Raw genomic sequence first — 27711 nt, 5'->3', positions numbered from 1 at the left:
TCAAGGAATTTAGACTTTGGCCCAAAACTCACACCTGGCTCTCTCTAGATGACTGAACCTACTGATAACAAGAAGGAGCTTCAGGCTGAGGTGCGTGGCGAGGGGAGGGAATACCAGGAGGCGGGTGGTCTGAGAGAAGACAAGGGCAGAGATGAGACAGGCGGCTGTTACCTGGGAGAGCCTCTGGCCATAGCTGCCGCCGCCTCTCTTGCCTTCTATGAAACACCCAGCCGTCTGGAGTCCAGTGATTCACACTGGCCACGCTTTTCTTGGAAACCGGTGTAACCCCGAGTCAAAGACGCAGAGGAGCGACAGTGGTAGCGCCCAGCTCTGAGGGTTACTAGGTGGGGCCTGTAGATCTGACGCTGTTCCCCACGGCATCTGTCCTTTCTGGTAGATAGAGGTTTTCACTCTTTTAAAAATGCAACTCTGAAACCCTGTCTCAAAAAAAAAAAAAAAAAAAAAAGTGGCGAGCTGCTTTGTTACATTTTCACCTTGGCCTTCACCTTGACAGAGAGGAGAGGAAGTGTCGCCAAATTCCTCAAAAGCTAGTTCCAAATTCCTTAAAAGCTTGTCTGTGTGACCTTGGATTTAGGGAATTTAGAAAAGGACTATATCCCCTATAGGAAAGTAGTTTCTGAAAAGAAGTTAGGCGTTTCCATTAACCTTTTCTTTTTGTATTGATGTGACTTATTTTTGTTTTTCCTATAAAAATATGAACCCCGGGTAAACCCATGCTGCTTCAGTCATACTGACAGCCCTCTCAAACCAAGCCGATCCCGTGTGTTTTGTGATTTGTTTTAATTATTTTAATCCTCACTCCCTACCCAGGTACTGTTTGACTCTGCCAGCGGCTCTGGCAAAAACAAAACAAAACAAAAAAACACTAAAAAACAAAAACAAAAAAACTTCTGTGACTAAGCCATTTCCCCTTAACTTCCCCATTGTGATTGTGTGCCTCAGAAAAGGTCACCCCACCCTGCTAAACTTCACCCAATTCTGTAAGGCCAAGGCTTGTGCCCTCCTGCTTGCTGCCATGGAAACCCCTGCTCACAGACTTTCCCCTTCAAAATCCTGTTCACTCAGAGCTCGGGGTCCCACTTCTCTACTGCTGCACCAGTGAGACTTGGGTCCTGAGTTCGACTGCTCTTATAATAAAGCTCTCTTACTATTGCAAAAAAAGAAAAAAGAAAATGCAACTCTGATCATATTTGTGACTTAAGTATTTCCCAGAAGAAAATGATTTCTTTTGTGCAGAACTGTTGGGAGCTTTTTGATTCCGTGACATTCGACAAAGCAGAGAATCATACTACATTATACACATGAGAAGGAGTGAGACAGTGAAAGGGGGTTTGAGGAGTTGGCACATATGACGACAGAGGTTAACAAGTCCAAATTCCGTAGGGCAGAGCAGTGAACTAAAAATTTAGGTGAGAGTTGATGTTGCAAGTTTGAGTTGAAAATCTGCAGGGCAGATCACGCAAGCTGGGAACTCAAGCAGGGTTCTTACACCACAGTCTTCAGAACAGGTACCTTCTTTCCATAACATTCACAGTTATATTATTTTTAGTAGTGTGCTTGTGTGTGGCTGTGCACACATGAATGCAGCTGACTCTGGAGGCAGCTTGATCCCCTGGAGATGGAGTTTCAGATGGCTGTGAGCAGCCCCACAGGGGTGCTGGGAATCAAACATGCTCCTTTGCAAGAATAGTACTGCTGAGCCATCTCTTCTGCCCAAAAAGCCCCTGTGACTGTGTGTGTGTGTACACACACATACATACACCCACATATACATATATGCATCACCTTTCAGCATCAGTGTGTCTTGAGGGAACCAGAGAGATCAGAATAAACCACTTTATTTCACATCCTATGAACCTGAGGGAGAGAAAAATGTGGAGCCTGCTTGGAGTGTTTTTTTTTTTTTTTCCAAATGCAAAATATAAACAAAGATTGAAAATTATGAGAACTGGTCTCATTTCTGGTGAGGTATTTGTCCCTGGCCAGGCAGCAACAATTTATAGAGTCTGTATTTCCCTAGCATTGCTGTACAGCTGAAGGGAGGCCTGATTAATAAGTTTAGAATAGATGGGTAGAAGGCAGAAGGGGCAGTTTTGCTTGTGGGTATGCATGTAGAGTATCAGCTGATAGAATCGTCTCCTTTATCTCTGAGTCTCATTTCTCTGAGAGACTGATCACTTACCAGCAGTAGATGGTAGGGGCTGAGTGAACCAATCCTGGGTGTTCAGCCATCAGCTGTGCTTGCTGCCTTCAGTCTGGTGATGGCAGGATGGCAGTAATTTCTATTTAAGAAAAAAAAATTCATAGGAAGCTTGAGAATTGATAATTACCTGTCAATGTGAATGCTATCAGAATTAAGGTTAATACGGGACCTTCTCCCAGAAAGGTAAAAAAAAAGTTTAAAAAAGGTTTATTATATTAAGATATTTACTTTTATTTAATCATGTGTATGGGTGTTTGCCTATGAATGTGCACATGAATGCCAGTGTCTGCAGAAGACAGAGCCATTGGATCCCCTGGAACTGGAGTTAGAGACAAGTTGTTTTTAACAAAATCTCAATTGTTCAATTTTGCCAATAAAGACTCAGGAGCCAGATGCTGGGGTGAAAGCCTGCGAGCTAAGAGAGGCAGAGAAATTAGAGCAAACACCTAGCTATCCTTCCTTCTCAGCTGACATCCCAGAAGACAACCTCTTTTCCCATGCCATCTCAAACAACCTCCTGCAAACTGAATGTCCCTCCCTCCTACTTCCTGTATATCTCTTTCCTTCCTCCTGATTTCCTCTTCCTCTCTGCTTTCCTTTTTCTTAATAATCCTGTGTTCACTTCCTGTCAACTGGTTGCTTGCTCCACCTCTTGACCTATGGTTGATTTTATTTAGATTAAATAATCTTGCTTACACTGTTCAGGCAGAAAGCTCTTGTATTAGAGGTGTGTGCTAAGGCTGAGCCACACCACAACTAAAAACAGGTTTTCCCAGTAAATAAACAGTCTTGGGTTCACAGAGTGATCAAATATATGAAACATAGACAGTTGTGAGCCAGCCAGCATAGGTGTCTGGAATCAAACCTGAGTCCTCTGCAAGAGTAGAATGTACTTTTAACTGCTGAGCCATCACTGTAACCCCGAACCTATTATCTTTCTGTGTGCGTGTGTGCTTCTGTGAGTTTAAGTGCACTGCATGTGTGCAGAGCCTGCAGAGGCCAGAAGAGGGCACTGGAATTGTACTTACAAAAGGCTGTGAGAGGATGAGAGGATCTCTTGTAACTACAGGTGGTGGTGAACTGCTTTGTGGGTGCTGAAGACCCAACCCCAGTCCTGAGAAAGCACAGTAGGTACTCTTAGCCACTGTGCCTTGCTCTGTCCTCCTCATTTTCTTATATTGATTCTCTTTTCTTAGTTATTGAGTGGCTAAGGCAAAGAAGTCAAAACCTATGACTTCAAATTTGTCATATTTCTTTCTAGAAACAGTTAAATTTCTTTTTCTTTTATAAAAGGATTTTTAAAAAAATATTTTTATTTTCTGTGCATTGGTGTTTTGCCTGTGAGTATGTCTATCAGATCCCCTACAATTAGCCTTACAGACAGTTGTGAGCTGCCATGTAGATGTCTGGAATTGAAAACCAGGTCCTCTGGAGGAGCAGCGAGTGCTCTCAACCTCTGAGCCATCCCCAGTTTAATTTCTTAATTCATGTAAATAATTACTTCTTTGTTGAAAAATAGCTTATTGAATACACTTCAAGGGAGCATGGGCTGGGCAGGAACAATAGTACTGTCTCCTTTATTAATGTAATCTTCCTGGAAAGTCATTGGTGATACATACAAAGCATTGTATGACCCCTTTCCTATTTTCTTATACCTCTGAAGGAGCAAGCATCAATTCTATTATTCAGTTAAGTAAACCATTTGACCTCATGCTTTCACATGACTGTGGCTGTGGCTGGAACATAAATTAAAGTTGCTGAGTTTCTTCATGGGGTCAGCTTGTGACCTCAGACAGAGAAATGCTTCATCTGAAAGTAGAGTGGGGCAGTTCTTCAGAAGCGAGCCTTGGAAATTAGGGGCAAGGCAGCTATATTTTCCTCTTTTCTCTTTATAACTTGTTGCAGTTTCATTGCCTGCCCACAAATCCTTAGAGTTTTCCTTCATGATTTCTAATTTCTGTTTTGAAACAAGAGTCTTGCAACACAGGCCAAGCTGGCCTTGAACTCAACATTCTCTGGACTCAGACTCCTAAGTGCTGAGATTAGAGGTGGGTGTTGCCAAGCCTGGTTTTCCCTCAGAATTCCTTCAGTATCCTTGATATTTCTCAAGAGTTTTAGCTTGAAACAAGCCATTTACCCTAGTAAAACAATTTTTAAAACTTTTTATTGGCTCTTCATGAATTACATACCATGTATCCCAATCCCACTCATTTCCCCATCCCCTTGTACCCACCCTCCACCCTTGCAACCTCTCCCCCCAAAATTTTTTAAAAATCACATGGAAGCTATAGGGTGTCACAGTGCCCCCCACAGTATACCTTTTTGTTTACAGTTATTTGCTGGCAAACATTCATTGCAATGAGTCATTGGTCTGGCTTCTGCTACACTATCAGTACTGGACCCTCACTGGGACTTCTCTCTGATATCCTGTTGTCACCCTGTGCCATGGAGGTCCTGTAGTTTTGGATCTGTAGGACTGGCCCCATCATGTGTTCCAGCAGTTCATCTATGAGATAGATGTTAGGGTGAGCCAAACCCAAAGCTTGAAAGGTATCTGATCTGGTCAGCCCAACAGCTCCCCTACACCCACACCACTGGGGCGAGCTCTCCTGCCCTGCCTTGGCTGGCCCATTCAATACCTTAGCCAGCAAAGGGCAGACCCAGCTTTCCCATGCTCACACCCTAGGGCCAACTCACCTATCCCATGCCACCAGGGTCAGCTCTATGTGCTAGCTAGGTAAGGTGCAGGGCCTGCAGCAGCTGAGGTGCAGGGCCTGCTCTCTTGAGTGCTGCAGAAGGTGAGGGGCAGGGCCAGCTCTCCCACTCTGATGACCTCAGGGCCATCTCTCCTTCCTGCCCTAGGTGGCAAGGGGTAAGAAGGGGGCATCTCTCCCTTGCCTACACCACTGCATAGCAGACACATGGCAGAGCCAGCTTCCTCATGCTCATGCTCTGAGGGCCAGCTCACTACCACCTGAGTCAGCTTTACTGTGCTGCTCACATGAGGGGCAGTGCCCACCCTCCTGAGTGCTGCAGCAGGTGAGGAACAGGGTCAGCTCTCCTGCTTTTATGACCCCAGGGCCAGGTCTTCTGCCTGCTGCAGGTGGCAAGAGGGGAGGGTGAGGAGGAGGATATCTTTCCCTCATCCATGCTACCACATGGGAAACACCTGGCAGAGCCAGCTCTTCCAAGCTCATACCACTGGAATTGGCTCAACTGCAACTCCCACAACCAGGGCCAGCTCTACTCTGCTTCTTGGGGGTCGTCCATTCTGTACAGCCCTCAGACATCCATATGTCCCCAGGTGGCAGGCCAGATGAAGGACAGCCTCCTGGCCTTTGGTGGTAACAGAGCCCTGCTGCTTCGTAGCCACAGACCCAGATGTGGCCCTGGTGGCAGCCCAGGCCAAGACTCCACCATGGTCCCAGATGGCGTCACCGACTACTCACATCACTGTTCCTCACTACCCTCGAGTCTCCAGTTCTGCCCCTCTTCATTGCGCCCACATCCTTCTGTTTCTCTTCCTCTTCCATTTTCCCACTGCTTACTTGCCCCTCTTGTCTGGAGTCTCTGGATGTCTGGGGTCATCTCAGGAGTAGTCTCAGGAGTGCTATGCTCTGTCTATGCAATATGGCACCAGGCAAGGGTCATCTCAGGTGTGGTCTGCCTGCCTGGGCCTGTGCAGAGACAGATTGGTGGTTGTCTCAGGCTCATTTCCCACTTGGGGTGCTTGGCCTGAGGCAGGGGTTCAAGCGTTGTCTTGTCTCAGGCTCTCTCCCACCCAGCCTGCCTAAAACAATATTTTAAAATTCATCAACTTTATCATTTTCTGTTTTGTTTTGAGACAGGGTTTTGCTGTCCAGCTCAGGTCCCCCTTAAACTCAGGGGTGTTCCTCCTCAGCGGAATCCTGAGCACTGGGATTATAGCCGTGTCCTACCACACACGGCTCAATTGTAGCAGCTTCTGGGATTTCATAGCCATCCCCTTCTTTGTTCTGGTATTTTGGGAGCTTGAGACCAAATCCCTACTTTTCTCATTGCTGATATCTGTGCTTGTCTGCTGTTCTGTCATGCTAACTTCATCTTTCTCCGAGGGGCATTGGGCACAGGGCATGGGTGCACTCTTGTACCTACCTCTGCTGCATTGTTTATGCTCCACGCTAACATTTCGTAGGCATATATTTTAAATACCATTAAGCAAAGTTTCTTCTTCCAAAGGGGTAGCCCTGAGGCATGGTGAAATATCAGCCAGAGCTGGCTTTGTAAAATTTGGCTACGTAAAAGCCAGAACCAGACAGCAGAGGGGCCCAACATCCCAAGAAACAGGCTTTTGATCCAAGGTTACTTCAGGCAATGTCATGGGAGAATGGTTTTTGTTTTCCTGGTGCTTAGGTTTCATAGCTGTTTTAAAAATGTATTATTATTATTTATTTTGACTACAGAGAACACTGCAAAAAAGTTTTTACAAACCTCTGCATGGAATTCTGAGCCAACAGTGAGATTCTGTCTGAGCCTGAAGATGCTGCCACCTGTGGGTCTCATTCTCTCCCTGCTTCTGTGATGCTTCCCGTCTGTCCTAAGGCAGATGAAAAAGTTCTGCTAGTGACACAGGAAATACACATAGCTGCCAGCTGTCTTCCAAGTATGGGTTGCCAGTGACTGGAAATAATGGAAGAATCTGCCATCATTCCTTGGTGCCTACGGCCTACCTACAGATACAACACATCATGGATGTCCAAGTCCCTTACACAAAATGCCATAGTGTGTGCATATAGCCTACCTATTCAAATACCTGGAACCACTGTGTAATTGCTTATACAGTCTCAAATGAAAATGCAATATAAATAGTTCACATAAAAAGGTCTGTATATATTCAGGCAGACACAAAGCTTTCTTTCAATATTTTTTGACCCATACTTGGTTAGGTCTATGGATATAACTCCCCCCCCCAACATATGGGTTGCTTATAGTTAGTTCAAATACAAATCCTGTTCAACACCACATTCTTCCTGCAGGTAGCTTATAACGTACATATTAAAGGAAGGGCTTCATATTAGTCACCCAGCATTCTTTACTTACGTCGCCTGACTGCTCAGAAAAACCTTTACAGCTATTTCTTAATCAAATAAAACCCAAAGGTTTTATCCTGGCATTTTAGACTTCCACCTGGCATTTATACTTCAGATCACCTTATCAAAAATAAGACCCCTTCCCTCTCCTCTTACATGTCACCTGTACTCTAGACAGGTGGATCGTTCCCTACTGTGCTTACCTACACCATGGTACATTAAAATGTCCTCTGTTCATGTGTGACTAGGGATATGCTTCCCTTGCCTGAGATCTGCCACAAGCGCTATGCTATGATTGTCGCAAATGCCCCTTTCTGATGATATAGGCAGACAGTTCAGCTGGTGAGCAGGCTGGAGGACTTTCTTCTGGTTTCGTGAATTTGGGTCCAATAGCTACAGAGACCCAATAGTTACAAGTGCTAGAGGTTTTATGCAAGGTTAGGTAGAGTGGTATTTACCTACAAAGTGTTATAGCATCTTTAACCAAAGGTCTTTATTAGCATATATGAATTATATACAAATATATATGGTTTTCACTGTGATATTTTCATGTATGCATATAATGCACTTAAAAAAAAATCGTATTTATCTCTCATTACTGTCTCTTGTCCCCTTCCACCTTCTTTTCCAAATCAGTCCCCAAAGAGCTTCTCTTGAGGGGTCTTCTCTGGCCTACTTTTAGAGGAGCAGGCTGAGGTGATAACATCAAATAAGAAGCGGGACCATCAGAGACAGCCGGGAGTCGGCATTGACGTGGAGGATAGTAGCAGAGAGAGAGAGATCAGTCAGCTGCTCTAAGGGCAGCAAAGGAGGTGACGTAGAACTGTGAGAACCGCTAGCTACTGTGGCAGGGCTGCAGCCGTGGAAACTGTGGAACTCCGACAACCAGCAGGAAACAGAAGCAGAGCTACTGGAATAGCTGGTGGCTTTGATAAGTGCGGTCTGCAGGCCGAGCTGTATGGATGGTTGCAGAAGAGGGGGGAGCTGCCAGCCTGGCAGTGGACAGCGGGAGCCTCAGTAGAAGCAGCAAGAAGCATGGCAGCGGTGGCAACTGCAGTAGCGGACACTAGAGGAAGGCTGAATACCCAAGCCCCAAAGCTGCGTTTCCAGTTATCATCAAGGGCTGAGAATCCTCAGCCAAGATCTACACAGGGGTTGTTACATTTGTAGAGCTAACAGTCCTTTTGCAAAGATCTAAGCAAGAGCTGTGGCACTTGAAGGGCTAAGAGTTTTAGCAGCCAAGACCTGCACCAAAGCTGTCACACTAGAGGGACCACCTGCTGCTGTCCCAACGGGTCTGCTGCCTCTACTTCCGGTTATCAGATACAAAGGAATATGAAAGCTGCCCAGGGATAGCACCGGAAGAGCTCCTGCCTGTCGGTAGTTCTGTCTAGGTGGAGTAAAAGGACCCCCGCCAGCGGATTGGTAGCATGGCACAGGCCTTGAACTGCATCTGATTTACATGCTATACGTGGCCAACCCTGCCTGTCACATCTCAGCTATGTGAAGAGTGCAGCATGGGCCACATGAAACCATCTCAAAACAAAATAACGAGAAGTTAAAAAAATTCTTAAAGTAATGAGAGAATCTATCAACCCAGATTCTATATAAAGAGAAAATATCCTTTGAGAATGATGATAAAGAAAGGTGTTTTCAGACAACAAAACAAAACACCCCCAAAACTGACAGTATTCCTCACTGTCAGAATGCCAAAGGATGTTCCTGAGGCTGCAGGCAAGACAAAATATACTAGATTATCATCACATTCCCATTAAAAAAAATTTTAGAAAGCCAGCGAAAAAAGAATATTTTCTTTGATATTTCTGTGTAATTCTTTTATATGAATCACAGCTCTAAAATGATAGTGAAACTTGCATGATATAACAAAGGCAGGTGGAATAATAAAAATAATGGTGCTAATGTTCATAACAGAGGGCTTCTGGGCTTCTGTATTTTATGCTGAGGGATACAATATTAAATATAAGTAGACTAAAAAAGTGAGGATTTATAATGCACTTGTACTGCAATGACTAAAAGAGAACGCAAAGAAATAGAGTCAGTTTTGGAAAGATGGAGTAACCGAGTCTGGCTTTATCTTCTTTCCTTAAACAACTAAAAGTCAAGAATAAATGTAGGAATATCAAGTTCATATAAAAAGTCAGGTAATCTGACAAAAGCGAGTCATATGAAAGGGGAGGAGGTCCTCCCCTATTAGTGGACTTGGAAAGGGGCAGGGAGGAGATGAGGGAGGGAGGGTGGGATTGGGGAGGGAATGAGGGATACAGCTGGGATACAGAATTAACAAAATGTAACTAATGAGAAAAATAAAATTATGGAAAAAAAAATAAAAAATAAATAAACTTGAAAAAAAAAGTCAGGTAATAAAGGACGTAGGAATGAATGAAATAAGCTGAACGGCTGCCCAGCTTACTGTCTAGAGTTTTCAGGCATTGGGTCAGGAAAGCGGAAGCCAGCAGAACCCAGCTGCTTGTTCCTGTCTAAAAGAGACCCTGGGCACTTTGCCACTCTCATTCCACCACGTGCAAATACCATTGGAAATTGGCAGTCTGTAAACAGGAAAAAAGCTTCCCAAATCCTAACCAAGAAGGCCCTCTGATCTTAGGCCTTCTATCCTCAGAGCTGTGAGAGATCAGTTTGTGTAGTTTATAACCTACTCAGTCTCTGATAGTTAGTTACAGAAGCCCAGACTGTCTCAGATGGTGGCTTAAGGGAACGAGTATCATCACTGCATAGTTCTGTAGGCCAGAAGTCCCTACAAGGTCCAATTATCTTTCCTTCTAATGATCTCATGGGGTTGGAATCATGGGGTTAGCCGGAGCTGTTGTCCTGTATGATCTTTAGGGTCCTTTTAGAAGGTCATGAAATTTTTGGAAGACTCATTTCCTTGTACTCTGGACCTTTTAGAGGTAGTGTCTTCTTTGAGACATTCAGAAACACATTCCTCTGACTTCCCTGTTCACATCAATTAACCTCCAAGTTAAAAAAAAATCATATGACTACATCCTTTCACCAAGGGGAATTTCTTCTCCTGAGTAATTCAATTGATATGGGACTTTAATTCATTTCCCTAAAGACAGCTAATGGACCATAATTATGAAAATGATAGCCTCTTATCAAGGCTAGGGAATTATAAAAGAGCATAAGTCATTAGGATTTAAAAATTTTTTTTTCAACCATGCCTGGCATAGTGGCATAACATTTAACCCCACCACCAGGGAGGCAGAGACAGGCAGATCTCTATGCATTCAAAGTGAGTATCTGCCTGGCCAGGGCTACATAGTAAAACTATGTTTCTCGGCCATATCAGACACATGGAAAAGCAGAAAAACATGTCTTGTTTTTCGGGAGCATGATAAAACTATAACTGGGTAGAAAGCAACCTATATGGACCAATGATAGAATTGGTAATAGGGACATTAAAACCATCATTTTGGCTGTATAGTGTGAAATTAAGGAGATAAAGGAAAGTCCCACATGTTTGGTAGGGACCAGGAGACCAAAAAAGACACAAATGTGGCTAAAAGGACAAAATGGCAATGTATGAGATAAAAAGTGAACTGGATGGGATTAAAAGCAGATTAGCTTTTAACAGAAGAAGAGGGTAGCTTGAAGACACTTATCTAAATTATCCAAAAAGAAAAAAACAAAGAGTTGCAAAACAATAAACAGTGGCACATGACATTCTAAGAGGATGAAAAAAAATCGAATTTGAAGTCCCAAATTACCTAAGTACACAGACTAGAAAGGGTCTTTAAGGAAATAAGGCTATGTATTTTCAGATTTTTATAAAAACTAAATAACTCATGGATACAGCATACAGGATATATGATCATCAGTCAGAAATATGAAGAAACTTGCATCAAGGAACTTCAAAAAATCAAACTGCTAAACCTAGTGATGAAGAGAGAAAAGCGTGAAGATTAAAGATTAAATGTTTACAGAACACAATAAGGAAGGCATCAGACTTCTTACTGGAAATAATGCAAAAGAGAAGATGGCAGGGAGGTATTTTTAAAGCACTGAAAGAAAAATACCTCAGTAAGTTAAATTTCTGTATTTCAAAAATAAGTTTGAAAGTGCAGAGTAAAGGCTTTTTCAGATATACGGTAGCTGTACATGTGTCCAGCCAACAGTACCTCACTGCGGGTCCTTTCCAGGAAGTCACCCAGTCTATGAGAAATTAAAGCAACTGCCAATTGTAGACACCAGGAAACCACACTTGGACTATAGATCCTTAAATAACAGAAATGAAGAGAAGTAATTATAGTCAGTCAGCAAAGGACACAAATAGAACAGTAAACTTCTGTTTTAAAAAAAACAAAGAATGACAAATGCTGGTTAGGGTGTGTGTGTGTGTGTGTGTGTGTGTGTGTGTGTGTGTGTTATTTCATCAAAAAACTGAAGCCAAAAGTACTATATGATCTAGCTGTACCACTACCAGGAATATGAGCAAGGAGTCTAATGCAGTTTATGACAGAGACACACACTCTTCATGTTAGGCCAAGTTATGGAACCAGCTGGTGTCCAACAGGTAGACGGATAAAGAAAAATGAATCTCTCTCTCTTACACACACACACACACACACACACACACACACACACGACATGAAATAGAGGACTAGGAAATTTAGGAAGAAGACTATCAAGAGGAGGAAGGGGAGGGGAAGAGACAGTGTTACAGGAGTGATTCACACATTATATAGATGAATAAAAATGACTTTGTAAAGCCTATCACAAACATGCAATTATAAAAAAAATACAGAAAATTTGAAAAAATTAACAAGTAGATTTCCGTGGAAGTGGAATCATTGATTAAATTATTAACTAAGAAGTAAGTTGACAGTTTTGAAATCAATCATATTAATGGTCATGCTAAGTATAAATGCTTTAACTATTCTAATCAAAGACTGAGGTGTCAGGTGGATTAAACAAAGAGTAGGTTTTATTTCTTCGCTGCAAGAGGAAACCTTTTAAGTATAAGATAAAAAAAAAACAGGTTTAGAGATAAAGGTGAAAATACATATGTATCAATTAATACTGACCTAAGTTTCATTTAAGCTGTAGAGATTCGTTACTATCAGTAAAGAAAAGGCTAGTGTTAGGAACAAAGGGATGTGTTTCTTTGTTTTTAATAACAAGAACAATTTCAGTTCATGGAGAAAATATAGCAATCACAGGTGCTTTATAGATAAATATTGGGTTTCAAAATATATAAAGTAAAAACGATCAGAAAGAGTTCCATTAACTAAACCTACAGTAGGAGAATTCAAAGTTCCCCTGACGAAAAGCAGACAGAGGGTCAAGGGCTATAGCTCAGGAGCAGGGCATGTGTCTGGTTTGCACAGGGCCCTGTATTTAACCCCCAACACTAAATATTGTTTATAAACAATAAATACCCCAATAAAATCCCAACATTAAAAACAGAAGACAAGACAGAACCAAACAACACCTCATGAATTCCTGACGGAATATTAACACCCTGTGACCTCACTGACCTTTAAGCCACATGCCACCCAACAACAGGCTCACGTCACTCGGTGTCCTAGCTCCAAAAAATGCCCTCACAGGCTTCAAATGGTCAAACGTGTCACTAAGTATATATGGTGTGCTAAAGACAATATGTCAAAGATTAACACAGTTCTCTCTGGGAGATCCCCGAATGTTAGAAAGCTAATTAATGCCTAGCAAAGGAGAGAAAAGTGAAGTCACAAGGGGAAACAACAAAGCAGTTTGAACTGAATCAAAGTGAAAATAAAACATGCCATAGCATGTAGGAAGCAAGACCTGAAATAAGAGTTATGAGGTAAAATGATGTCAGAAAGAGGAAAGCACCTGTGTTTTGAGGCATTAGAAAACAGGAGAAACCCCAGCTTGAAAGGGATCAGGAGAAAAGAAGTAAATAACCAGTCTTCTGGCAGGAGAAAAATCAATGGAGCTAGGAAACCAAAGGACAGTCCTAGCCACAGGTCCAACCCACAGTTCATGGGAGTCTCAAGTCCAGTTGGAGTACGTCATGGTTTACCCCTTTTGTGTGGTAGGAGGCCCACATTGGGAAAGCAATCTATTTCCTCAGTCCTGGTACTTCAGACAGTTGTACTCTAATACCATCTGGAGAAATGGACTATTGTTTGAGACTGGGCTACTCTGGTGACCCAAAATCAAGAAATAATTTTACCTCAAGGAGCCTGAGGTCACTCTGTCACATGCTTGGGTGGAACACAACATTTCTGGAGAGGAAAAGGGCGCTATGCAGATGAGCTGAGAAGCTTAAGCAGCAGGAAGGTGCCCAAGGTGTTCTCTCTGTGATAAGGATTACAGTGGACACTGAGAGCCCCCAGCTCATAGCTCACAGAGAGTGGCCTCCCTGATGTAAATCATCTCCTGCTATACAGGACTGAGAATACGGAGTCCTAGTCTGCTGCGACAGCTGATCTCCACAGCCTTTCTCTCCAGCAAGTGGTATTGTACTGGCCGTGGTTTGAAGGTGCCAAGAGCAGAAGGCAGAGTGTGGGATTACCTATTTCACCATCTGGCATAGATCTCAGTGGTCTGTTTGCTGCTTTTCCATTTGATGCCTTGAGGAGACACCTCTAAGCTTAGATGACTGGTATCTTCAGGGTCACAGACTGGTGGCTTTTAGAACAAGTGGGAAATGTCCTGGTTCGCCAGCTGTAAATCTCAGTGCAACAAGCTGTAGCTCCTGAAATACAAAGAGGGAATGCAGGCCTGCCTACAACTGGATATCCAGCCTTGGCCACACTGGTCTTCAGGCTGCACACAGCACTAGCCTGAATGGCTAGTTTTGGTAGTGTTGCCTTCTTTTCTCTGAGTGGTACTGGGGACTGAGACCTCAAAAGAAGACTAAGAAGACCTCCAAATAACACCAGAAGAGATATACATGCCAAAGGATACACAAATTAAAGCTGAGAAACACAAGGAACATATAAAAGTGAGTCAACATGACTCCTAAAATGTCTACTCAATAACTAAGTCCAAAGCTACTGAGGTCATTGAAATGTATGAGAAAGTATTTGAAACTCTAGTTTATGAAATGATTAACAAGCCCGTCAACTCCTCTGAGAGAACCCCCAACAGTGGTAAACTGCACCCCATACAATGTGCTCCATTTACTGTGCCACAGCTCGGCCTGCGTTCCCGGAGACCTGCCAGCACCAGAGACAACCAGGAAAGAACCCTGCCCAAGCCCTTGCCTGCAAGACTCCCCTAAAAACACTCTCATCAGCCTTAAACTGCACTCCGTTCCCTAAACTCCATTTTCAGACCACAACCCTGCTTGATTTTCTGGAGGCCCTCTGGCACCAGGGCCCTTAGACCATGCTGGGACTAGAAACCCCAGAGGCTAGGGAAGCACTCAAAACTCCAGGGGAGACAGTCTATTGGACCTGAACACTAGCTAGACCACTCAGACAAGGAGACAGAGAGGAAACAGAAACCAAGGGGGAAAACATGAAAGACCATCCATCTAAACAGACAAACTCAGAAATCGTCATCAAAACCTATAATAACTGCAAAACCCAGATGCCCAAAAGCAACATGGCACCATCAGAGTCCAGCTATCTACTACAATAAGCCTTGGGTATTCCAACACAGGTGAGACACAAGAAAGTGACCTGAAACCCAAGCTTATGAAGATGATAGAAGTCTTTAAAGAGGAAATGAATAAATCCCTTAAAGAAGTACAGGAAAGTACAATTAAACAGGTGAAGGAAATGAATAAAACTGTCCAAGACATGAAAATGAAAATAGAAGCAATAAAGAAAACACAAACTGAGGGAATACTAGAAATGGAAAACTAGGCAAGCAAATAGGAACTACAGACACAAGCATCACTAACAGAATACAAGAGACAGGAGGGAGAATCTCAAGTGTCAAAGATAGGACAGAAGAAATTGATACAGTAGTCAAGTAAAATGTTAAATCTAAAAAGTTGCTGACAAAAATTATTTAGAAAATCTGGGAAAGTATGAGAAGACCAGACCTAAGATTAATAGCTCAAATGTCCAGGAAATATTTTCAATAAAATCATAGAAGTTTTTTTCTAATCTAGAGAAAAAGGTGCCTATAAAGGTACAAGAAGCTTACAGAACACCAAAAAGAAAAGTTCATATCACTAAGTTTCTTCTTAAAGAAATTAGTGAGATCTCATACTAATAAGTTAAGAGTACACTTGAAAACTCTAGAACAAAAAGAAGCAAACATGCCCAATAGGAGTAAACAGCAGGAAATAATCAAACCCAGGGCTGAAATCAATAAAATAGAAAAAAAGAGAGAACAATACAAAGAATCAACTAAACGAAGAGTTGGTTCCTTGAGAAAATTAACAAGATAGACAAAGCTTTACCCAAGCTAACTAAAGCAAAGAGATGCAATATCCAAATTAACAAAATTAGAAATGAAAAAGGAGACTTAGCAATAATGAAGGAAATCTAAAGAATCATTGTCTTACTTCAAAAAGCTGTGCTCCACAAAATTGGAAAATCTAAACAAAATGGTCCATTTTCATGGTAGATAGATACCACTTAGCAATGTTAAATCGAGATCAGGGAAACAATTTAAATAGGCCTATAACCCATGAGGTAAAAAAAGTCATTGAAAGTCTCCCAAACAAACAAACAAACAAACAAACAAGTAGAAAAGCCCAGGGTCAGATGGTTTTATGCAGAATTCTACCAGACTTTCAAAGAAGAGGTAATACCAATATTCCTCCAATTAGTCCACAAAATAGAAACAAAAGAAACGCTGCCGAATTCATTCTATGAGGTCATAGTCACTCTGACACTTAAACACGTAGAAGACTCAATGAAGAAAGAGACTTTCAGGCTGATCTCCCTTATGAACACTGATACAAAAATTCATAATGAAACACTTGCAAACCGAATCCAAGAACACATCATAAACATCATCCATCATGATCATGTAGGCTTCATCCCAGAGATGCAAGGATGGCTCAACATAGAAAAATCAGTCAATGTAGTCCAACATTAAACAAACTGAAATGAAAAAACAAAACAAAACAAAACAAAACAAAAAACAAAACATGATCATCTCATTAGATGTTGAAAAAGCCTTTGACGAAATCTAATACACCTTCATGATAAAAGTTTTAGATAAGGAATATAAGTCATATTATCTAAACACAATAAAGGCAATGTGCAGCAAACTGATAGCCAACATCAAATTATATGGAGAGATTAAGTTGGTGAAATCAGAGAGCATAAGAAGAGAGAACTGGAATGGGTGGGGGATTTCTAGTAGGAGCTAGAAACCTAGAACAGTGGAAACTCCCAGGAATCTATGAGGGTGACCCTAGCTAAGTCTCCTAGCAATGAGAGATATGGAAACTGAAATGGCCAGCTCCTGTAACCAGAAAAGACTTCCAATAGAGACACTGAGACAGCAATCTAGCCACAAAACCTTAGACCCACAATTTGTCCTACCTACAAGATGTGAAAGGGTAAAGATGGAGCAGGAATTGAGAGAATGGCTAACCGATGACTGGGCCAGATCGAGACCCATGCCATGAGAGAGGTGTCTAGCATAACTGTCCTCTGAGAGGCTTCACCCAGGAACTGATGGGAACAGATGCAGAGACCCATAGCTATATATTAGATGGTGCTTGGAGAATCCTATGGAAGAGGACAAGGAAGGATTGAAGGAGCCAGATAGATCAAGGACTCCACAAGAAAACATACAGAACCAAATAACCTGTGTTCATAGAGGCCCACAGAGACCCAACTGCCAAACAGAGAGCATGTACGTGACAGACTTAGGCCACTGCCACATATGTAACAGTTGTGCAGCTTGGTCTTCATGTGGGACCCTATCTCTGACTCTGTTGCCTGCCTTTTGGTCCTTTTCCCCTAACTGGGCTGCTTTGTGTTGCAGGTGCTCCTAGTCTTACTGCTACTTGATATGCCAAGGCAGGTTGATATCTGTGGATGGCCTCCCCCTTTCTAAGGAGAAAGGAATGGAGGATAGAGCGGGAAGGGAGAGGAGAGAGAGCGACTGGAGGAGAGGAGGAAGAACAAGATGCAATAGGGAGGTAAAGTAAATTAAAAAAAGATTAATGACCTCAAAGAGGATAGATGATCTGAACAAGAAAGCCAGCAAGGTGAATGAGAAATCCAGCAAGAAAACTGATAGTCTGAAACAAAAGAACAAAGAAAAAAGTTGGAAGTGGAAAGCTCAATAAATTAATGAAAGACATAGTAGACTTCATCACCGATATACTAGATAAATCAGAAGGAATAATATTAGGATCTGGGGACTGGAAGATGGCTCAGTTGGCTCCCCAGCACCCACTTCAAAGCTGGATGTGGTGGCACATGTTTGTAACTAGCACTGAGTGGGTAGAGACAGGCAGACTCCTAGAACTCCACGGCCAGCCAGGCAAGCCATTAGATGAACTTTCAGTTCATTGACAGATGCTGTCACAGCTGGGATACAAATTGAATAAATGATAAGAAAAAATTTTAAAGAAAAAATTATCATATATCAAAATGCAAAAAAATAAAAATAAAAAGAAAGATGCTGTTTCAAAAAATAAGGTGGATGGAAGAGGGGAAGCTGTAATCAGAGTATATTTTATGGATTATTTTTTAATTAAAAAGGTGGAAGAAGACAGGGGAAGACACCTACCTCTGACCTATGGCCTTACACACACACACACACACACACACACACACACACACACACACACGCACATACACAAAGGAATACCAGAAAAGATGGCAAACTGGAATTTATGTTGGAACAAGTGGCTGATTACTGTTTGGGAAACAGGATTATTTTATCACTCTATCAGCTACTTCTGGAGTTCCCAACTCAACTTGATCAGTGCCTCCAAGAAACTGCTAATGCTGGACACGTGAATGTTCTCTGTCATCCAACCGGATTTACTGTTGTGACTGCAACCAATGTATCCACTGCCATTGCTGTGTTTTAGCCCAGGCAATCAGGGTTAAAAGTCACCTATGAGTAAATCTACAAAGCTGTGCGATTAGGGATTTTCTATAAGAGTTCCCAGTGACTACTGCCAGGATCAGCAGCAACAACCAAATGGGAACTAATGGGAGTTAAGCATAAGCTCTAAAGTGTTTTTTACAGTAAAGCTGTGGGAGATAGGCATAAGCTCAAAACAGCACTTTGGGCACTACACAACCATCAGCCACTCCAAACCCCAACTCTACCAGGCAGTGCCTAGGAACCACAAGCCACTCTCGCTAGGGAAGCAAGCAGGTTAACCGAAGATTTTCCCCTCTCTTTCTGCTCCTCCAAATCCAATCCTCCAGTCTCATCCCCAGCTCTGCAGCGGAACACCTGCTGCAGCCTCTCTTCCATACCCTGCCCCCTTCTCCAGTGGATTATACAGATCTCTGCCCCCAGCCTTTCTTCCCCTACTTATTGTTTGATTCCAGTCCCCAACTCCAGCAGGCACTCCCTCAAACCTATAGGCCACTCTGACTATGGATACAAGTAAGCTGACTGCATATCTTCACCTCTCTCCATTCCTCCAATATGCCAGTCCAATACTTCATCCTCATCCCCAGCTTTATAGCAGACCTTCTACCAGAGCCTTTCCTAACTCTCTGCCCCCATTCCCAGGGGACTAAGCAGATTCTGGCGGAATGCCATGCTTTCTTCCCTCAGTCCCAGCCTATCCTCATTTCTATGTGTCAGCTCCCAATACTCAGAAACTCCTAGAACTCCCAGTGGCCACACTTATCAGGATTCCAGAAGAATTTCCTAGTAGGCAACACATAGTCACTTGATTCTCCTGAGAACCAGAGAGGATAACAGAAATCAAGGAACAAAACACTCAACAAAGACAAGACCAGATATCAACACCTAGAATTACAATCTTCCTAATTTCAGATTCCTAGATGGAGAAACACAATCACTAAAAGCTAGGATGACATGTATCCACTAGAGCCCAGCAACCCTACCACAGCAGGCCCCGTGTATTGCAACACAACGGATACACAAGCAAAAGCCCTTAAAATAGCCTTTATGAATATGAGAGGTCCCTAAAAAGAAAAATGAGTAAATCTTTTAAAGAAATTTATGAAAACACAAACAGTGGAAGAAAATGAATAAAAGAGAACAAAACCATTCAAGACCAATGCCTGAAATTAGAAATAGACTCAACAAAGAAAATGCAAATTGAGGGAAATCTGGAAATGAAAAATTTGGGAACTTGACCAGGAACCTCAGAGACAAACCTTACTAACAGAATACACAATATGAAAAGAGAATTTCAGAAACTGAAGACAAGACTGAAGAAATGTTTACCCCAGTTAAATAAAATCTAAAAATTCCTGACACAAAATGTCCAGGAAATCTGGGATGGCATAAAAAAGACCAAATCTAAGAATAATAGGAATAAAGAAAGGAGAAAAAATACAGGTCAAAGGCACATAAAATATTTTCAACAAAATCATAGAAGAAAAATGTCCTAACTTTAAGAAATAGATTTCTATCAAGGTACAAGAAGCATACAGAACACCAAATAAACTCCACCAGAAAAGAAAGTCCTTATACCATACAATAATAAAAATACCAAACCTTTAGAACAAAGGCTATTAAAAACTGCCAAGAAAAACGACCAAGTAACACATAAAAACAGACATATTAGAAATATACCTGACTTCTCAATGTAGACTCTAAAAACCAGAAGGACCTGGACATATGCTTCATATTCTAAAAGACCAAAGATGCCACCCTAGACTACTATACCCAGGAAAACTTTCATTTACAATAGATAGAGAAAATAAGACATTCCATGATAAAATGAAATTTAAACAATATGCATCTACAAATACAGCCCTACAGAAGGCACTAGAAAAAAAAAAAAAAACAACCTAAAAAGCTTGACTACACCCAATGAAACACAGGGAAGATATAATCTGAGACCAGCAAATCTAAGAAAGGGAAACACACACACAGAACCACCACCCAAATTTCAGAAATCAATAACACTGCTTGTTTATGTCTCAATCTCAATGGCTTTAATTTACTAATAAATAGCCACAGACTAACAGAATGGATGTGAAAAGGGGATCTATCCTTTTGTTCAAAGACAAGTGGGATTTCATGAAATTAAAAGACTTCTGTACTGCAAATGAAAATACTAATTGACTGAAGAGACAGCCTACAGAACAAGAGTATAACCTTTCCATCTCTACATCCCACAATATATAAAAATATATATTTATATAATATATATATAAATCCCAGAATATATAAAGAACTAAAAAATACTAAACATCAATAACTCAAACATTCCATTTAAAACTTGGAATACGGAACTGAACAGAGTTCTCAAAAGAAGAAAAAAATGACTAGAAAACGTCTTTAAAAGTGTTCATTGTCTTCAGCCATCGAAGAAATGAAAATTAAAACTGCTTTGAGATTTCATCTTACCCCAGTCAGAATGGCTAAGATTAAGAAAACAAAAGATACAAAATGCTGGCAAGGATGTAGGGAAAAGAGGACACTTAATCAACTTTTAATAGAAGGACAAATTGGAGCAATCACTACAGAAATTAGTACATCTATTCCTAAAGAACTAGACATAGATCTACCATATGACCCCACTGTATCAATTCTGGGCACTGTTTTCTGCTATGAGAGGCACATGCTCATTCATGTTCATCACCGCTCTGTTTAAAATAGCTAGGACATGAAAACAACTCAGATATCTAGCAATACATGAATTTATAATGAAAATGTAATACTGACATGCAATGGATTTTTATTTAGCTATAAAGAAAGTAAACATAAGAATTTTTGCAGGTAAATCAACGGAAAATATACTGAGTGAGGTAACCCAGACCCAGGACAAGTGTCATGTGTTCTCACTCATATGTGTATTGTAATATCGAATCTTTAGATGTGTGTGTTTACATTGGAGTACCTTCAGAATCCAGGAAACTAGGAAGAGGCCATTGGTAGAGCAAGAGAAGAAAGAGCTTAAGGCAAGAAGGATAGCAGAACACAATTGATTGATATAAAGAGGGAAAAGGAGAATGATGGAAAGGAGGACTAGGTGGGAAGAAGGATGGGAGGAAAGGGCAGATGGGAGGGTAGGGGGAAGGATAACTAACACTAAGGATATTTGAAAAAGCTACACAGAAACTTACTATTTTATAACACTCATATATATATATATATATATATATATAATATTTGTTGTAACTTCTTAAATTCTATAGCCCCTCCATTGAGACCTACTTTATTTCTTTATTCACTTTGTATCCCAGCTGTTCCCCCTCCCTTCTTCCCTCCCAATTCTACCCTTCCTTCATTTCTTCCGATGTCTTTTCCCCCAGTCCACTGATAGGGGAGGTCCTCCTCCTCTTCCATCTGATCCTGGCCTATCATCAGGACTGGCTGCATTGTCTTCCTCTGTGGCCTGGTAAGGCAGTTCCCCCCTCAGGGGGAGGTGATCAAAGACCAGCCACTGAGTTTATGTCAGAGACAGCCCCTGTTCCCTTTAATAACCCACTTGGAGTCTGAGCTGCCATGGGCTACATCTGAGCAGGGGTTCTAGGTTATCTCCATGCATAGTCCTTGGTTGGAGTATTAGTCTCAGAAAAGACCCCTGTGCCCAGACTTTTTGATTCTCTTGCTCTCCTTGTGGAGCTCCTGTCCCCTCCAGTTTTTTTTTTTTATCTCCCCCCTTTTTCATAAGATTCCCTGCCTTCTGCCCAAAGTTTGGCTATGAGTCTCAGCATCTGCTTTGATACCTTGCTGGGTAGAGTCTTTCAAAGGCCGTCTGTGGTAGGCTCCTGTCCTGTTCCCTGTTTTCTTCATCTTCTGATGTCTATCCCTTTTGCTTTTCTGAATGAGGATTGATCATCTTATCCAAGGTCCTCCTTGCTTAGCTTCTTTAGATGTACAGATTTTTAGTATGTTCATCCTATATTATATGTCTAATATCCACTTATACGTTTTTTCCATATGAAGTTGAGAATTGTTCTTTCAAGGTCTGTAAAGAATTGCGTTGGTAATTTAATGGGAATTGCATTGAATCAGTATATTGCTGTTGGCTGGATGGCCATTTTCTCTATGTTAATCTTACTGATCCATGAACATGGGAGATCTTTCCATCTTCTGATATCTTCTTAATTTCTTTCTTCAGAGACTTGAAGTTTTTTTTTTCAAACAGGTCATTTACTTGCTTGGTTAGAGTCACACCAAGGTAGTTTCTGTTATTTGTGGCTGTTGTGAAGGGTGTAGTTTCTCTAATTTCTTTCTCAGCTCTTTTATCTTTTTTTTTTTTTTTTTATCCAGCCACTTTGCTGAAGGAGTTTATCAGCTGAAGGAGTTCTCTGGTTGAATTTTGGGGGTCAGTCATATATACTATCATATCATCTGAAAATAGTGATAGTTTGACTTCTTACCTTCTGATTTGTATCGCCTTGATCTCCTTTAGTTGTCATCTTATTTCTCTAGCTAGCACTTCAAGTACTATGTTGAAGAGATAGGGAGTAAGTGGGCAGCCTTGCCTTGTCCCTGATTTCAGTGGGATTGATTTAAGTTTCTCTACATTGAGTTTGATGTTGGCTAGAGGCTTGCTGTATATTGCCTTTACCATGTTTAGGTAAGTGCCTTGTATCCTTGATCTCTCCAGGACTTTAAACAAGAATGGGTGCTGGATTTTGTCAAATGATTTTTCAGGATCTAAGGAGATGATCACGTGGTTTCTCTCCTTCAGTTTGTTCACATAGTGGATTACATTGATGTATTTACGTATATTGAACCACCCCTGTATGCTTGGGATGAAGCCTGCTTGGTCATGTGGATGATATCTTTTATGTGTTCTTGGATTCTGTTTGCAAGTATTTTATAGAGTATCTTTGCATCAATGTTCACAAGAGAGATAGGTCTGAAGCTCTCTCTCTCTCTCTCTCTCTCTCTCTCTCTTTTTGTTGGGTCTTTGTGTAGTTTAGGTACCAAGGTGACTGTAGCTTCATAGAATGAGTTTGGTAATGTTCCTTCTGTTTCTATTTTGTCGAATTTGTTTGAAGAGGATTGGAGTTAGCTCTTCTTTGAAGGTCTGGTAGAATTCTGCACTGAAACTGTCTGGTCCTCGGCTTTTTTTTTGGAAGGGAGACTTTTGATGAGTGTTTCTATTTCCTTGTGGGATATAGGATTATTTAATATATTTACCTGATCTTGATTTAATTTGGTAAATGGAATCTATCAAGAAAATTGTCCATTTCATTTAGATTTTCAAATTTTGTGGCATATAGGCATTTGTAGTAAGACCTAATGATTGGGTTTCCTCAGTGTCTGTTGTTGTATCCCCCTTTTTATTTTTGATTTTGATGATTTGAATAGTTTCTCTCTGCCTTTTGGTTAATTTGGCTAAGGGTTTGTCTATCTTGTTGATTTTTTTCAAAGAACCAGCTCTTGATCTCATTGATTCTTTGAATTGTTTTCTTTGTTTCTAATTCATTGATTTCAGTCTGAGTTTGATTATTTCCAATGTCTACTCCTTTCGGGTGTGTCTGCTTTTTTTCTAGGGCTTTTAGGTGTGCTGTTAAGTCATTTTGATTTGCATCTCTCTGATGGCTAAGGACACTGAGCATTTCTTTAAGTGTTTCTCTGACATTCTGTAGTCCTCTACTGAGAATTCTGTTTATCTCTGTACCCCATTTTTAAATTGGATTGCTTGATTTTCTGCTTTTTAATTTCTTTAGCTCTTTATATATTCTGGATATCAGCCCTCTGACAGATATAGGGTTGGTGAAGATCCTTCCCCAGTCTGTAGGCTGTTGTTTTGTTTTGATGATGGTGTCCTTTGCTTTACAGAAGCTTTTCAGCTTCATGAGGTCCCATTTATCGATTGTTGCTCTTAGAGACTGAAGAGCACTCATTTTTAAACATAGAAGATGTAGTCAGAATTCTGGAATTTTAGTTTCTTAAAACAACGTATTATAAGAATACGTTTTTTTGTTTTACTCCCAGGCATGGGGATATTGGACTGTTCATGGCAGCTGACTATGCTTTGCCTATTGCAAATATCTTATGATGCTATAGTTGTCATTCTTGGGATGATGTCAAGTAACTCAATGCTTGTGTGGCAAAATGAAGCCAGATAAATGACACAGAATTAGTAACTCCATGATAGCTTCTTGGACACAAGCACCATGATACCGCTGGCAGTTAAGTCAGCTAAGTGACTTACAGGCAGGTGGTGTCTCAGTGTGGACGCACTGAATTAGGGTGACTCACACCCTAGCTGGTCTAGAGCCAGATGGTGTGACATTTCATCATGCAATCCAGAGCAGTGTGTAATTTAAAATTTATGAATTTGGAGAATTTACGGATTCAGTAAATTTACAAATTAAAATTTCCATTTAATATATTTTGGACCACAGTTGAATTTATGGAAAATTGAAACTATAGAAAGCAAAGCCATGAATAATGGTTGGGGTAGTTACTGTGTTTCCAGTTCCAAGAATAGCTCTTAGAGTAGGGGTATAGTAAAATTCTTTTTGAATGAATTAAAGTGAAATGCTCTTTAAATTAACATGATGAGGATTGCTTGTCTTTAGCTCTTTATCCAACACTTGTCTTCCAACTGCTCTATGTGTATCTCACAAGGTAAAATCCTCCTGCCACAAGGATTTTTCATAGCTGGCCTCTGATCAGAGGTAATGCTAGCTGGAATGCGAATAGGAAAGTTTGTTGAAACAGCACTGGGAGACCCTAACAGAATTCTTAATGGTAATGACAAAATCAATTTACTATGGATTTATATGAATCCATTTACTATGCATTCAAAATATTGAAACTATATAAAGTACGAGGCAGAGGTTGTGGTGACTTAACATTTGCTTTTGAAATTATTGTGACAGAAATACATACTTGGAAGAACTCAGATGTTATGGAACTCTAGCAGTAGGTGAAAAGTTCTTTTCTCTTATTTAAAGTTGTTCCCTTGAGAAATGGCTGTTACTGGCTGGGAATGCATTTTAGGGTTTCCATTAGAGGGTGTGTGTACTATGAGCCATTTTAATGGCTGGTTATTAACCTGCTGTAGAAATAGGCCACACTTTAGTTAAGTGGTCCTCATTCACAGACATTTGAATAATGTTTCTCTACTATTAATTGTGTTCTGATGTAAGATTCTTTTATATACATAATTTAATAGTTTTGCATGTACTTCTGTGGGTAAAAGTTAGAAATGGAAACAATAGTTTATTTAAGACAAAAGCAGGAATAGTCCCTTAAAGCACTGGTTCTTAGCACTGGTTCTAAGAAGTTGACTGTAGGTCAACTTCTTTTGAGGAAGGGGTCCAGTGACCTTTCACAGAGGTTACCTAAGACCACCAGGAAGCACAGGTATTTACAGTACGACTCACAACAGTAGCAAAATTAGTTATGAAGAAGCAATGAAAATAATTTTATGGTTGGGGTGGGTCACTATAACATGAGAAACTATATTAAATGGCCAACATTAAGAAGGTTGAGAACCACTGCCTCAAACCAAAAGGCAGTCAGACCTCAATTTCTGGTCATTCTCTGAAAATGTCCTTGTCCTTTTTAATTGCTGAAGCTAAGAATGAGTCTGAATTGCTTGTATAGTTCACGGTGTCCTAAGAGGAAGATGTTTGGGCAGAACAAGTGGGATAAACACCAAAGAGATGCAGAGGTCATTCAGTTCAGGTGAGAATGGACTGGGATAAAGAGCTGACCTGGCCACTTTCCCATCTCTCTGGAACATCGTATTCAGGTTGCTGGAAATAAGGGGCAAAGGGGTAGAAAAATTCTGTTAAGAACCAGTCTGATACTCATACAATTGAAAGTCTGGAAATCACCAGGCTTTCTTACATGTGTAGGCATTCTAGAAAGTGTGAAAATACAAGAGCAAACATGGAAGTTTATTTAGACTGGCCAAAAATAAGAGACATATGACCCTGAGCAAGTATGATGCTATATACTATTTGGGCAAGATAACATTTGACACTGAGGTATTGTTATCCCCACTTAACAGAAGATGACCAGGTGAAGAGAAAAGCAATTTGAATGGTTACACAGCAAGGAAATAGGGAATCTAGACATAAACCCAGACTAGGCACACAGAAAGTCCCAAGTAGCTCTGAATAAGCTGCTGAGACCTTCATTAATATATAAAATCAGAGTGTAGGTTTTGAGAGTGTGAGGGGTTTTGGTGTTATGTGTCAAAAGAGCTGCAGTTCTGAAAGTCTCCTCATAGGTGTCCTGGACTTACCTGTCCAGATTGTAGATGCCTGGAAAGGTACCACATACAGCCTACGTAGCTGGTCAAGAGCCAAAGAGTACATGAGTACAGCTATTGTTTTGGTTTTGTTTGCTTAAAATCAGGAGAAAGTGGATTTGCCCTTTTAGCTGATCTGACCTCATTTCTTCTGCTCAGAAAGAAAAAGACAAACCCTCTGAAGGGCTTTTGGCCTGATCAGCATTCTCTGTGGGACTTCTTGGCATTTGCTATGCATGTGTTCATAGGATGACCCATTACCTTATGGTGTGTTTCAGCCCCATTGTAAAATTTCCCTACTTTTAAGCACACACAAATCACATCAAGGCTGTGAATTGAACCAGAGAGATGTCTTGGTTCAGGCAATGCTTCCGGTTTTCAGTTCCTGAGCACTGCAGCTAAAAGAGATGAGCCTTTGCACAGCTATTGAATGTCCCTAGCTTCAATCCAAGTCATGAGCTCATAGTTTGTTTGCTTAAGATTGTTGTTTCCTTCCTTCAAGAAAAGAAGCACATTACCTCCAATGTTCTCATCCTTCTCTGGGCAGCAGCATAATTTTGGAAAGGCCATGCTTTCAGTGGATACATTATACCTGATGTCCATGAGAAACACATGACCATCAGCTTCAGCTATCAGCTTCCTTTTGCTTGCCAAATATCCACCTCTCATTAATGATGGAATCTGTGGTTTTCTTTAATAACTAAGAGATATTCAGCCTCAAATGTCTAAGCTGTCCTTAGACCTCAGGAAAAAAAAATGAGAAGGATAGACAGGCATGGAAGCTGGAGACCTTAGACAAACAGAGTCTGTTTCTAACACTAGCACAGGCAGAATGCACTCCTTGTGGACCCCTGCTACCAACCACCATAGCTATGCATTCTAAATCTCTCTGCTCCTTTACAAAATACAGACTTGGCAGCTCAGGCTGGAGCAACCAACCTGCCAAACCCAGGTCTAGTAGTCAAGTGTTAGGTTACAGGGAGAGAAAGGACCAAGTGAACACTCACTGGGACTCACCACTCAGCTTCTTCAACACCGTCAAGGGGTCAGGGACAGTGCCCAAATGACTAAAGTTTTTCATAAAATAGGAAGTAACATGATCTATGTGCAGCTCAGCAAAGCAGTTT

The 27711-nt window shown here is 41.1% G+C and overlaps 1 long non-coding RNA gene across 1 annotated transcript; it reads right to left on the bottom strand.

Annotated features, from left to right (window-relative positions):
* On the bottom strand, positions 1–27711 carry LOC110553766 (uncharacterized). Its single transcript, XR_002476732.2, has 4 exons — positions 27602–27711; positions 6695–6800; positions 2204–2303; positions 1–437 (listed from the first exon to the last, which is right to left on the bottom strand). It is a non-coding gene; the product is annotated as an uncharacterized LOC110553766 (long non-coding RNA).

Source organism: Meriones unguiculatus, chromosome 1, assembly GCF_030254825.1.
Source record: "Meriones unguiculatus strain TT.TT164.6M chromosome 1, Bangor_MerUng_6.1, whole genome shotgun sequence".
Lineage (NCBI taxonomy): Eukaryota > Metazoa > Chordata > Mammalia > Rodentia > Muridae > Meriones > Meriones unguiculatus.
The sequence above is the reverse complement of the archived record's forward strand: the minus strand, read 5'-3'. Positions and strand labels throughout refer to the sequence as shown.